Here is a 12991-nt window from a genome sequence, read left to right as displayed (position 1 = left end):
TGAAGGTGACCAACTGGAGGATGTGACAGGGAAGCATGCATAGCAGTGTCAGGGGAAGCCTCAGAAATGGCTGAGTACCTGAGTGAGGAAGCGGGCTCTCCACCAAGGTCGCCCTGAGCTCAGCCTGGCAGGGTGATGGGGATGGTAGAACTGAAATACAAGGTGGGCTCAAAGCCCCCTTTTGGAGAGAGCTGAGGACATTCCCACTGATGCCATCCTGTGCAACACTCTGTGAGAGGCAGACCAGGGTGGCAGGTAAGGCTACTCTGGAAGCCAGCTGCCCAGGGGCTGGTCCCAATAGTGCCGCTGTGGAGCTGTGTGACCTTGGGCAATTTCCTGGATCTCTCTCTGAAACTCTATAAAATGGGGATGATAAGAGCTTCACCTGGTACAGTGGCGGTATTAAATGCATTAATAGTTTAAAATATATATGGCAAACACTCAGTAAATGCTAACCATTAGAGTCACAGTTCCCATTTGAGGCTGTGATCTATATACACCTGGAGCATATGCTTACGTAAGGCAGGCAGAACAAGGGCCCTAGGCACCAGCATGCAGAGCTATGCACGTGTGTGTGTGTGCGCGCGCGTGTGTGTGTGTGTGTGCGCGCGTGTGTGTGTTTAGACCACGGGAGAGCTCCCTCCCCCTCTCGAATGGTTGTCATGAAATCCTTTCTGTGGAGCCAGACAGCAGCGCTGGAGGATGGAGACGATGGAGTCAGGCAGGAGTGAAAGGAAGAAGCCTTTGATGTGTAAGGCTCTGGGTTCTACTCAGCAGCCTGCACCTACGGACCAGATGGGCTCCCGGCTTCTGTGACATCAGTCCCTATTCAGTACATATCTGTTACCAAGAACCAGCCCTGTGCTGGGCACTAGGGCCACAATGGTGACCACTACAGACACTAGTCCCGCCTGCACAGGGCTCCCAGTCTCACAGGGAAGAGAGATGAGTGACAAATGTGATACTTTTGTCAACAGGCAGGCTCTGGGTGCTGCAGGTGGGCCCAGGGGAGCTGACAGTTAGGAGGGACCCTCAGGGAAGCCTTCACTTTTAGGAAGTGACATGAGCTGGATCCTGAAGTTGTAGAACGTCAGCTGAGTAAATGGTAGGATGGAGAAGGGGGGCAGTTTCCAGGCGGTGGGAACACCTTACCATAAAAGGCATCCTTTATAGAGCACATATCATGCATCGGGGTCCTCCAGGGCACTGTGCATGCATTACCTCATTCAATCCACGTAACAACCCAATCGTAGGCACAATGGGTGCCCTTGTTTTACAAAGAGGGAAACTGAGGTCAAATAACTTGCCCAACGTCACACAAGTAGGCATTGGTGGAGTCAGCACCAGAACCCAGGTTGCCTGACTACAACCCGTGCATATAACCCTTAGGCTGCCAGCAGGAAAGAACAAGTGGTGCTCAAGGGATGGAATGAGGTTTGGTATGACTGGGGTGAGCATGAAAAGAGGAGGGTGGTGAGAGACGAGGCTCATGAGATGGGCACGGGTCTGACCACAGAAGGCCTAGCAGCCTTGTTAAGAAGTTTAGATGATTTCTGAGAACAATGGGCAGATTTGAAGGGTGAAAACCCTTCAGGTGAGTCACTGATCCAAACTGTATTTCGGAAGTGCCCCTGGGGCTGCTATGCAGAAGGTGGACTGTTTGGAGAAGTCAGTGACATTGGAGGTGGGGACCCACTAGGAGGCTACAGCAATAGTCCAAAGGAGAAGAGAGGGTGCTTGGACCAAGGCAGTAGCAGTGGGGACCAAAAAAAAGGAGCAGATTCATGAGATAGTTAGGACAGAGATGCAGTGACCTTGAGAAAACACCTACCATAGGCTTTGATTTGTGGTCACAGGCAGAGGCACAAACTTTCTGAGCTGTGAGGATGGTAGAAGGCCTGCTTCTGGCTAACCTAAGTTGCCTGGAAAAAAAATAAATAGCAACCCCTCCCTCTCCTACAGCACCAAAAGAGATTTCAAAGCATTTTCCAACCTGCTATTTCATATAACAGACTGTGAGGGAGATGTTACTGCAATCCCCACAGATGGGAAGTGAGCTGCCCAAGGTCACACAGCCAATGGAGAAAGATCCTGAATTTAACTCCAACTCCAGTGCTCTCTCTGGCACACCACAGAATGTCAGAGCCCAAAAGATCCCTTAAGTCATCTGTTCAAATATCCACATTTTAACAAAAGGAAAACAAGACTCAGAGAGAAGTGACTTGCCCAAGGTCACACAGCCAGCAAGTAAAAGCTTAGACTAGAACTGAGGACTTGACTCCCATAAAGGTTTGTATTAAAATATCTGCACCATGGAGGTGAGGAAGGACGGGACTGATCCCCAACAGCAATGGCCCAGCCTCCCACTGCTGTGACTAAATGCTGGCAGAGAAGTGAAACTCAGGCAAATGGTCAGCCTACCTGGGCACTGCTGCCCCCCACCGAGTTACAAGCATACCAAGCTCGGAAATGGTCAGTACACACTGTCCTGTAACCCCTCTTGTCCCTAACCCTGGACAGCAACTAAGCTGTCTTGGGTCGATGGTGCCACCTGGTGGCTGGTGCTGGGAAGAGTCTGACCCCTTTGTCGCTTTTTACCGTCCTCTTTTCTAGTCTCTCTAGGGGCCATGCCTTTCTCTCTGTTTCCTCTCATAGCTCAGTTCATCTCACTATGAGCATATCTCCTCCAGCATCTTTCAAGTCTTCCTAAATGACCTTAGGAAATTCTCTTTTTCTTCCTCTCCTCCATTTTAGTCCATCAGTCCAAGGAAGGACTAATGCAAATGATAAACTTGTACCAATGAAAATGAAAACTGGAAATTTCAAAATGAAATTACACACACACACACACACACACACACTCACACACACACACGTGACCAACCACTGACATTCTGGAAAAACTCAGAAGCCCCGGTGGAATCAGAACAAAAATCTCCCTTTTTTTCAATTGCCTTTCACACCTGCTTTTCCTCAAAGGCCAGGAGTCAAGATAAACACCAAACCTACTTCTTTATTTCATTTTATTTTGTTTCATTCCAAATCAACATTATTTGCTGGGGTTTTCCCCACCAAAACTATGCGCTGGGTGGGGGTCTCACGGGCCTGCCCTGAACAACTGCAGAGCTGAGCTGGGATGGGGAGAGGTGGCTGGGTCCCCAAACGCCCACTCCCTGGGCTCTTAGGGAGCACTAGGAAGCTGTTGTTGGCCCCAAAGGAAGCCTGCTGGACGGAGTTCAGACCTCAAACCCTATGATATTCCACTGGAAGTGAAAGGAGCCTCCGTAGCTGTGCCGTTCTGTGGAAGTTCAAGCTTGGGAGAGGACCCAGAAGCCCTGCACACCCTAATCTGCTAAAGAACGGTTTCCAAAGCCCAGCGTGTCTTGTCACTCCCTCCCCAGCTCAGAAGCCTGCCATGGTTCCCACTGCCTTCAGGAGAAACTGATGGCACCTTTCTTTTAATGAAAACCACTTAACTGCTCTCCCTCTCTGTGCGAGTGATAAGTAAGCTCAGAGTCTGCAGCAGCCTGAAGCAGAGATCCTCAAAGTCCAGTCCAGGGACCCTTTGAGTGATCCCCAAGACCCTTCCAAGGGGTCTGTGAGGTCAAAGCTATTTTCATAATCATACAAAGTTGTTCTTGGCCTTCTTCACTCTGATGCTTTTCCAAGTATACAGTGGCGTTTTCCAGAGGTTCTAAGATGTGTGATATCACAACAGATTGGATACAGAAGCAGATATGAGAACCCAGCTGTCTTCTATTAAGCCAGACACTAAAGAGATTTGCAGAATCATAAAGCAATGTCACTCTAAATGTTTTGGCTTGGAAAATACAGTCCTTTCTTATTTCAAACAACACATTATTTATGTTATTTATTACTGCTATTTTTAATACATTAATAAATATTTTAAAATTTTGTCCATTTTAATTAACCCACATAAATTCAAAAGCTCCTTGAGGTCCTTGATCATTTTTAAGAGTTTAAAAGGGTTGCAAGACTGAAAGTCTGAGAACCACTTGTTTAAAATAATGCCAAGAGGACTTGAGATGGGACCAGGAGAAGCTCAGAATCTTGGTACCAAAGAGAACCTTGATCCCATGTTTTAGATGAGGAAACTGAGGCCCAGAGAGAGAAAGGGATTTCTCCAAGGTCACCAGCAAGTCAGCCACAGACTGAGGACTGGAACCCAGAGCCCCAGGCTCCCTCCTCTGGGTTCCCTCCCCTGCCTCATGAGCCTCTAGTACTTGGAGTGTTGCAAAGTCCTGAACTGCAGATTCTGCAGCCAAGGATTAACCATATTCCAAAGACAGAGAAAGGACCATGGGATTCTCTGCCCCACAGGGCACCAGGGCATGCGGAGTGGGGAAGAAAGCCAAGTCCACTCCACCTTGAGCTCCAGGCGGCCCTGGCAGGGGGCCTGCCCCCCATGGATGAGACCGCACAGCTCTCCTGGTTGACCCCAGAGCCGACTCACACTGTGGCCCCTGCTCTTTACGTCCCCCAGGGCTCTCTGGGACACCAGTGCACAGTCCCGTGGGAAAAGCTGGTGGGGGAGGGGTGGAGGAAGCCTGGGTGAAGCAGGTGTGCAAACAACAGGGGTGGGGGGAGGGTGTTGGCTCTCACGAGGGCTCTTACTCACTGAATCAAAGTGAAACTCAGGGACCTAGGGGCCAGGAGGAACTGAAACCTGACCCCCCGCCCAAGGGACAGACCCTAGGCACCAGGGAAAGGCCCAAGGAGCCCCTCTGATTGACCACCTGGCCTCAAGTCCCCTGCTTTACCAAGGAAGCCTCGGACACTTGTCTGCCTGGCTGAGGTGCCAATGACTGCAAGGCCGGAAGGACGGGAGAGCGGCCAGCCAGGCTGGGAGATGGGTCCTTAGCATCACTGCCACTAAGCGCTCCCATGCCTGGACCACCCATCTGGCAGGTGTGAACTGAATGACCACCGTCTCACTGTTCTTCTGGGCTGCTAAGGGGTGGGGCTGCTTGGCCCTGCCCTACTGCCTTCCCTCCCTCACCTACCTCCGGCCTGAGAGGCTGACTGCCCAGTTCCCTGACCGCATGCACGCACCCGCGGGTGTGCGCGCATGCGCGCGCGCGCACACACACACACACACACGCACGCACACACACACACACACACAGCCCCATCCAGCTCGATCAGGGCCCTGCCTCCCATAGGCTTTAGCTGCCACAGGCTGGACTCAACCAGACTTGTTCTTCAGAGTCCATACTAGGACTCCAGAAGCTCAAAGGCATTCAGGTAGAGAGAAATAGAGCACAAACGCCGTGAACAAGGTGAGTACAGAGCAGTCTGAGAATCACAGGCCCAGCAGCCCCAGACTGGGGGTAGGAAAGCCTGCCCAGTGTCACAAGATCTGATTTTTTTTTTCCAAGAAAGGCTAGACATCCAGATGGGAAATCTCCTTATTTTTAAATGTTGGTAACTAACTCAAAATCATTTTAAATACAGGACAAGCCAAGTAAAGCATGACCAGAAGGCTGGCAATCAGATTCAAAGTGATGCCCTCTGAGCAAGTATGTTGGTCTGGGCCCCTGCCCAGACAAAAAAAGAACTCAGGGAAGGGCCCCCTACATGTCCAGCCTGAGGGTACATTCAGGGGACACCCTGTGGAGGGCAGGGAGGGAACCTGCCCTGCTGAAGCCCCAGGAGAGACCAAGACAAAGTGGTGGTCATTTCCTTCTCTCTCTGCAGAGTCTGTCTGGTCTCCAAAGCTCCATGCTGGCCTGGGATGAATCCAAGGGCCTCAGCCAGTTGTGAGGGACCAATGGCCCAACACTGAAAATCCCCCAGGGAGTGGACTGGCTCTGGAAACCAGGCCAGGTCAACAGACCAGCCTCAAGGACAGCATTCCAGGTGGAGGGCTTTGCCTGGATAATGGCCCAGAGACAGGAGAGCTCAGAGACTGTGCGGCGACCGGAAGCACAGAAGGGATGGGGAGGAGGAATGGGAGGCCAGGGAGGGAAGGTCAGGGCTCACTGTCAAGAGTTGAGGCCCAGGGGTGATGGGCTGATGGGGTCAGGTCAGGGTTGCTCATGGCTTTCAACAGTGGGGGCAGCAGATGGGCCTAGGAGAATGGAGGAAAGGAGGGGAGGTAAGAAACTAAGATTTGGCCTGTCAAATGGCAGTAGGATATCAAGGATGTTCTGAGGAGTCCGTCTGTCCCTCTAGGTTTTCTGGGTTTTTACCATGTGAAATGCCATTTTTACTGGTCAGACCCCTTCTTTTCTCCAAGCCTGTTTTCCCATCTGAATAATGACAAGGTGACACGTCCCAGATGCTCTCCAAGGCCCTTCCAGCTCCGACAAGGGCTTGTGAAAACCAAGGTGGTGACCCCAAACCCCTAGAGGCCCAGCCCTCCCAGGTCCAAGTATTCTGCCTTCTGCCCTCCATCCTGGAGGTCTCCACCACCTTGTGTACCCAAGACCTCACTTCATGGAAAACTGAGGCTTAACCCTTTTATTCTTCCATCAAGGGGTTGAAGTGAAGGTCCTGAAGGAAAAGGAAGCAAAGGAAAGCCGGGGGCCCTTCCCTTTGCAGCTGACACCTGGGGGCGCTGTTGTTCAGTCTTGGCGCCCAGAGAGGCTGACTGTTACAAACAGGAAGTCAGGGAGGGGGGCAGGGGGGGATCAGCCAGTTTCAGCTGCCAAACAGAGCTGCAGCGGGAGCCTGCTAGCCCTCAGCCTGGACCGGCCTCACACGCTCAAGCCCCGGTCTCCTTCAGGGGCCATTTATTAAATACTTAGGACCACCAGGCCCTGGAGCTAAACCCTTTGCCAGAACGACTTCATTTTATCCTCACAATAACGCCCAAAACTTGTGCCCCCTCTACTTTCCGATGGCAAAATGCAGGCTCCGAGAGACTAAGTAACTTGCCAAAGATTTCACCACACAGAGTCCTCGAACCAGTTGGTCGCTGGCCTGTGAGCCTGGGTCCTTGCCTCAACACCTCACGTTATTTGGGGTTCTCCAGAGATCACTGATCTGTGGAATGGTGGTGCCGCAAGGGTGCCTACAACTCCCACCTGACTCAGGAATCCTGAGCTTTTCCACACACCCCAGTCCCTGCTGGGAAATCTGAGAGCAGTCTCTGCATCTCCTGCTCCAGCTGGCTGCCTTCGGTCCTGAGTCCGGGAGCAACAGAGTCTGAGTGTCAGTAAAAGAAGAGGGTCCTAGGAGAGGAAGGCCAGGGCCTGCCCAAGGTCAGAGGGTCCCTGGGGCCCCGCATGGTCTGTGAACTTCTGAAACCCCTTCCCTCCCCAAGATGACTCCCATGGAGGTCTGCAGGGCAGGGCTGAGCTGAGGCTCCCAGCCTGGGAGAAGGGGAGGGGGGAGCTGGTAAGAGAGAGCAAGAGCCAATACAAGAAAAGAGAGAGAGTGGGTGAGTGCACATGAGAGAGAGAGAAAGAGAAGAGAGTGAATATGAGAAAAAGAAAGAGAGTGAGAGTTGGAACAGCAGACAGAAGCAGACACAGAGGAAGTCTCGATAAACAGGATATAAACAGAGGCAGAGGGTGCTGGATGAGATGTACCCCCAAACAAAAGACACAGGGAGAGACACAAAGACAGAGAGGAGACAGGCACCTCCAGAAAGAGGGATGGACATAGTCATGACAGGAGCCCCCGCTAAATGCCCCCAAACTTCCCCATGAGGGTCTTACTGGACTTGGCATCTTTTGAAAAGGACAGGCCCCTTCCTGTGCCCTCTGCAGGCAGAGGGCAGTCCAGAGCCCAGAAATTCCACCTGCAATGTACCCTCCACTGCCCCCAAAGAAGCTTCCACACTGGTGCTGGATTGGCCAGCTTTCTGAGCTAGTGAAAGGCATTCGCACTCGGCTGACCTCGGTGTGTTGAGGGCCTTTCAAACTGGCGGGATGAAGGGAGGGGGAGGTCAAGGGGACCTGAATGGGGGCCCTGGAGACGGCGGAAGGAGGCCCCACCAGAGATCAAAGGCCCAGAAAGGAACAGAGGGTCTGGGGCTGCCCTTTCACCCATGGCCGCTATTCACAGCTCTGCCTACTCCGCCAAGTCCAGCCCCGCCACGACCTCCTCTGGGCCTTCCGGGGAGGGAGGCACTGCCCGGGCTCTGTCCCCCTAGCCCCGCAGGATTCCTTAGACCCATGCCACAGCTTTCTCCACGGACGCTCTCAGGACAGCCCAATCAAGAGACGAAGCTGCCTCTCACGCCTGGGCAGCACCCCAGCCTGACTCTCACCATCCACAAGCCTCCTGAGCCCTCTGGGCACCAGGCCCTGTGCCAAGGGGCCAGGCTGGGGGTAGAAACACAGGCGATGCGGCCCCGCCCAGTCAAGCCCACATGATGGCGGACTCAGAGTCAGGCAGCAGGAGGGAAAACAAGTAGGCAGAAGCACTTCCAGATGCCAGGCAGTCACAGAAGCACTTGTCCCCCAGATTGTAACAGGCCTCAAAAGTCATGGAGTCCAGAGACTTCCCTGGTGGTGCACTGGTTAAGAATCCGCCTGCCAATGCAGGGGACACGGGTTTGAGCCCTGGTCTGGGAAGATCCCACATGCTGCGGAGCAACTAAGCCCGTGCACCACAACTACTGAGCATGCGCTCTAGAGCCCGCGAGCCACAACTCCTGAGCCCGCGTGCTGCAACTACTGAAGCCCACGTGCCTAGAGCCCGTGCTCCGCAACAAAAGCCACCGCAGTGAGAAGCCAGCGCACCAGAACGAAGTAGCCCCTGCTCACCGCAACTAGAGAAAGCCTGCGCGCAGCAACAAAGACCCAACACAGCCAAAAATAAATAAATAAATTTAATTTTTAAAAAAGTCGTGGAGTCTAAACCAAAATGCCTTCTTTGACTCTTCTGCCCTTCACCCCTGCTCATACCTCCAATGACAGGGAGCTCACTACCTTTCTAAGCTAATGCTTCTAACCTTGGCCCAGCCTGGGTGTTGTCTGAAAGCTGTTCCTTGCACTGAGCCATGATCTTCCTCCCTGTAGCTTCCTTTAACCAGCCCCAGCTCTGCCCTCAGAGGCCCCACGCACCTTATCTGCTGCCTCAACCGCAGAACCGTTCATCTGAGATTTGGACACAGTGGCCACATCCCCAAGGCTGGTATTGGAGGCACATATCCCAAGGAGAATCCTAGAATTTCTAGACTAAAAGGGCCCTTGGCAATCCACTGGTCTAACAGTGTTTTAACTTGTTTGTTTTTGCTACAGAACTCTTTACTCAAATAGAGCTTTCCACGGAAGCCAAAAATACCAAGAGAAACACTTCTAGTTGAGGAGACTAGAGATTCTCCCCACCACCACTATCCTCACTAATTGTGAACCCTCTACAGGCACGTGACCAACCCATTCTACGGAGAAGCATTTATTGAGCACCCACTATGTGCCAAGCATTTGTATTCAAGCCATGTTATCCAACAGTAGCCACTGGGCACATGTGGCTACTGAGCCCTTGAAATGTGTCTAGTGCAACTGAGGAACTAAAATTTTAATTTTATCTGATTTTAATTCATTTAAGTTTAAAAACAAGCCGTGTAAAATATTTTTCCCTTTATAAAGTGCCACTTCCTATGAGAGCCCTTACCAGATCCTTTTGGTCAATGTTGGCCCTTCCCTGCCCTGCCCTGCCCTCCCACTCTGGTGCCATCCTCCCAGCACAGCATCATCCCACACACTGCCCATCAGAGGGATTTTGGGTTGTCAATCTTGCCCACTGGCCTGCAAGGTCTAGAGGGCAGGTCCTCTGTGACGGAACTCTCCCACCACCCATCCCTGCCCTGAGCCCATGCCCACAGGGTAAAACCCGAGTCCAAGTGGAAGATGACTGTGAACCAGAGCTGAGCAAGGAACTCCACCCTGCAGAACCTCAGTCACCTCATCTGAAAAATGGGGGTGGGGACCCTCAGCTGTCTTCCTCTTGGCCCTCTATTGCCTCTCTTGCCCCATGGCCCTTGCCTCAGGCTGCTGACGGCTCCTGAGGAAAATGGTGCCACGGTCTGCAGCCTCAACGGGCCGGCATCCAGCGCACCAGCATCTCCCCTGCGTTTCCCCAGTGGCTAGTTCTTACTTTCTCACCGCACTCTTGGCAGCATCCAGCCTGCTGACCACGCCCTTCTGCTTGAAACCCTCCAGGCTCTGCCCAGCCCCAGGCTGCTCCACCTCCAAGCATCACTCTGGAGGGGCTGAGGAGCAGCAGGTGGCTGGACAATGCCAGGGAGCTGAGGCCTCAGGGGGGGGCTCTCTCCACTCCTTCCCACCCCACCCCACCGCCTGGCCATACCAGCCCTGTGGCTTTGCCAACATCATGGAACTCCCTGGGGCCTTGGTTTCCTCCCCTATAAAAAGGGGGTGGCAATCTCTGCCTCTTCAGCTCCTCCTGAAGCCAATGCAAGGATGCAGGGAGCTATAGAGGGAGGATGGGAAAGGGCAGTAGGGAGCACCACACTGTACTGCTCCCAGGCAGTTTGCTGATGTGAGCAAGGGCACTTCTTTTTTTTTTTTTTTTTTTTTCAGTATTTTAATAACAATCAAATGTTAAGTGATTATTTTGAGGAGCAATGTATTTATAACACATCCTATAAAGTGGGTGTGTTTTGGAACCACAAAGACTCAGGACTATGTACAACATGGAAATCCACTGTGTCTAGTCTCCACAAGGCAAGAATAATGTTGACTCTCTCAACCCTTCCAATATTTATGTGCAACATGTGTATCATTTCAGCTGATCTATTTTGGAAGCTTAAAAATGGAGCTATTCCTAAACAAGTAAAATTTTAATGTATCTTGGCACATGAAAGTATATAACCTGTGAAATATGCACATTTCAGAAGCAGAAAATTCTCCTTTTCCTGCACAACTATGCCTATTAATCCTACTATGGTAATTTAAACAACCACTTGGAGAGTTTAGTCTTAAGGGTTAAAAACAAACAACTAAAATCTGAGAAACACCAAGTTCAACTTGATTTACTATCTTTTATATATTACGCTTCTGCCCGTCGTATAAAGGCCCCAGGGGCCAGACTGAAATTTGCCAGATTCCTTTTCATAATAGAGATTTTAATTTCATCTTTTGTTCTAGAACTTAGAATTTCCAAGTTTCATTATGTTTTTTTTGTTTGTTTGTTTATACTGTAGGTTCTTATTAGTCATCAATTTTATACAAATCATTGTATACATGTCAATCCCAATCGCCCAATTCAGCACACCACCATCCCCACCCCACCACAGTTTTCCCCCCTTGGTGTCCATATGTCTGTTCTCTACATCTGTGTCTCAACTTTTGCCCTGCAAACGGGCTCATCTGTACCATTTTTCTAGGTTCCACATACATGCGTTAATATACGATATTTGTTTTTCTCTTTCTGACTTACTTCACTCTGTATGACAGTCTCTAGATCCATCCACGTCTCAACAAATGACTCAATTTCGTTCCTTTTCTGCCCACGTCTCTGCCCAGCCACACCCACTCTCAGTGATGCAGGGCAGGGGGCAGGCGGGGGCTCTGCTTGTTGCTTGAGTCTCTCAATCTTCCCAATCCTGTAAGCTTTCAGGACCATCGAATCCAGACCACAAACTGGATCACCTCCGAAGTCTTTCTGGGGATCAGGGCTCAATCATAAATTCCAAAACTGAAAGGATCTCAAAGATCATCCAATTCTGCATCTGATTCTTGATAGTCTTATACAGCAGCCCAGCAAATGGCTACCTAGGCTCTACTAACATACCTCTAGTGACAAGGCACTCACTACCTCCTGAGGCAGCCCCCTTTGGCCGTAGACCACTCGCATATTTACAAAGTTATTTTTTACTCTGAGCTGAAATCTATTCTGCATCTGCCACACACTGGCCTTTGAGGCCACACAGCAAAGTCTCATTCCTCTTGCCTTCCATGTCAGCCTTCCAAATATTTGAAGGCAACAATCCAGTCCTGCTCATTCTCCTCTTCTTGGTACCAAAACATCCCTAGAGCCTTGAGGTATTCTCCAAATACCTCTCCATCCGGGTTATACCCATCTGGACACATCCCAATTTGTCACTGTCCCTCTTAAAGGTCAATACCACAAATGAGTCACAGCCTTCAGGAAGGATCTTCCAGCACAGAGCAGTCTAGATGAACAACACTCACATCCTGACCACTCTTACACCTTCTCAAGCAGCTTGAGAGGCTAAACAGTGACCACTGATCAGAGGCTGAAAGCCAACAGAGCACTCAACAGACACAGTGACACAGTCCCCCCAGTTCAGGACCTGTGTGTTTGATGGTAAACATCAAAGTCAATGTTTTTCTCTCTTCAAAACTCTCTGCCTGTATCCCTCAACCTCTGAGGGAACCTCACATACCCGTCCCTCCACATGATCAAACACAGCGGGCCCCTGCTTGGGCACATCTGCTGTGAGTCCAGGTGACAAGGGGAGAAAAGATGACACCATCAACGCCATAAACCGACAGAGATGGTAGGCCCACTGCCTCCTGCAGTACCCAGTACAGCAACCCTGAGTTAAAGACTTCCCACATCTGCTCTGAGTGTTGGGGGGTGAGGGGGCGGAGAGGTGAGGCAGGTTCCAGAAGCTGTGACTCATCCCCCATGTACTCCACAGCTCCTAACAGAGGCCACAGGCCCAGCTCCTGCATGGACACCACAGGCCAATCCACCGCTGGGCCGACTCAATTTTCTAGTTACAGATCTTAAGTACTTGGGCATGCGCTCGCGAGAACATACATCCCTTACAGGGAGCCGAGAGAGGGAATTGTGCTGAGGAACAGAATAATTGAATCAAGATCTCTGTCACCCTGCTCTCAGCCCCTAGACTACAGCCCGTTTTTTTGTTTTTTTTTTTTTTCCTTTCCTGACAAAGGTTTTACAGACTCCCAGGGGGTCATTTCTCCTCTCAAACCCATTAATGTCAGCCTGCTGGCAGCCTATCCAGGGAAAGGAGACCCAGGTTAAGGTGGGCCCATGTCCGGGACAGAGGCGGCGGCCAGCT

At 51.2% G+C, this 12991-nt stretch overlaps 1 protein-coding gene across 1 annotated transcript in view; it reads right to left on the bottom strand.

Annotated features, from left to right (window-relative positions):
* The window catches only part of PAX5 (paired box 5), a 165110-nt gene that overhangs the window by 140631 nt on the left and 11488 nt on the right, over positions 1–12991 (bottom strand). The gene's annotated exons all lie outside the window — the stretch shown is intronic.

This window comes from Eschrichtius robustus, chromosome 10 (assembly GCF_028021215.1).
Source record: "Eschrichtius robustus isolate mEscRob2 chromosome 10, mEscRob2.pri, whole genome shotgun sequence".
Lineage (NCBI taxonomy): Eukaryota > Metazoa > Chordata > Mammalia > Artiodactyla > Eschrichtiidae > Eschrichtius > Eschrichtius robustus.
This window is presented reverse-complemented; position numbering and strand designations above follow the sequence as displayed.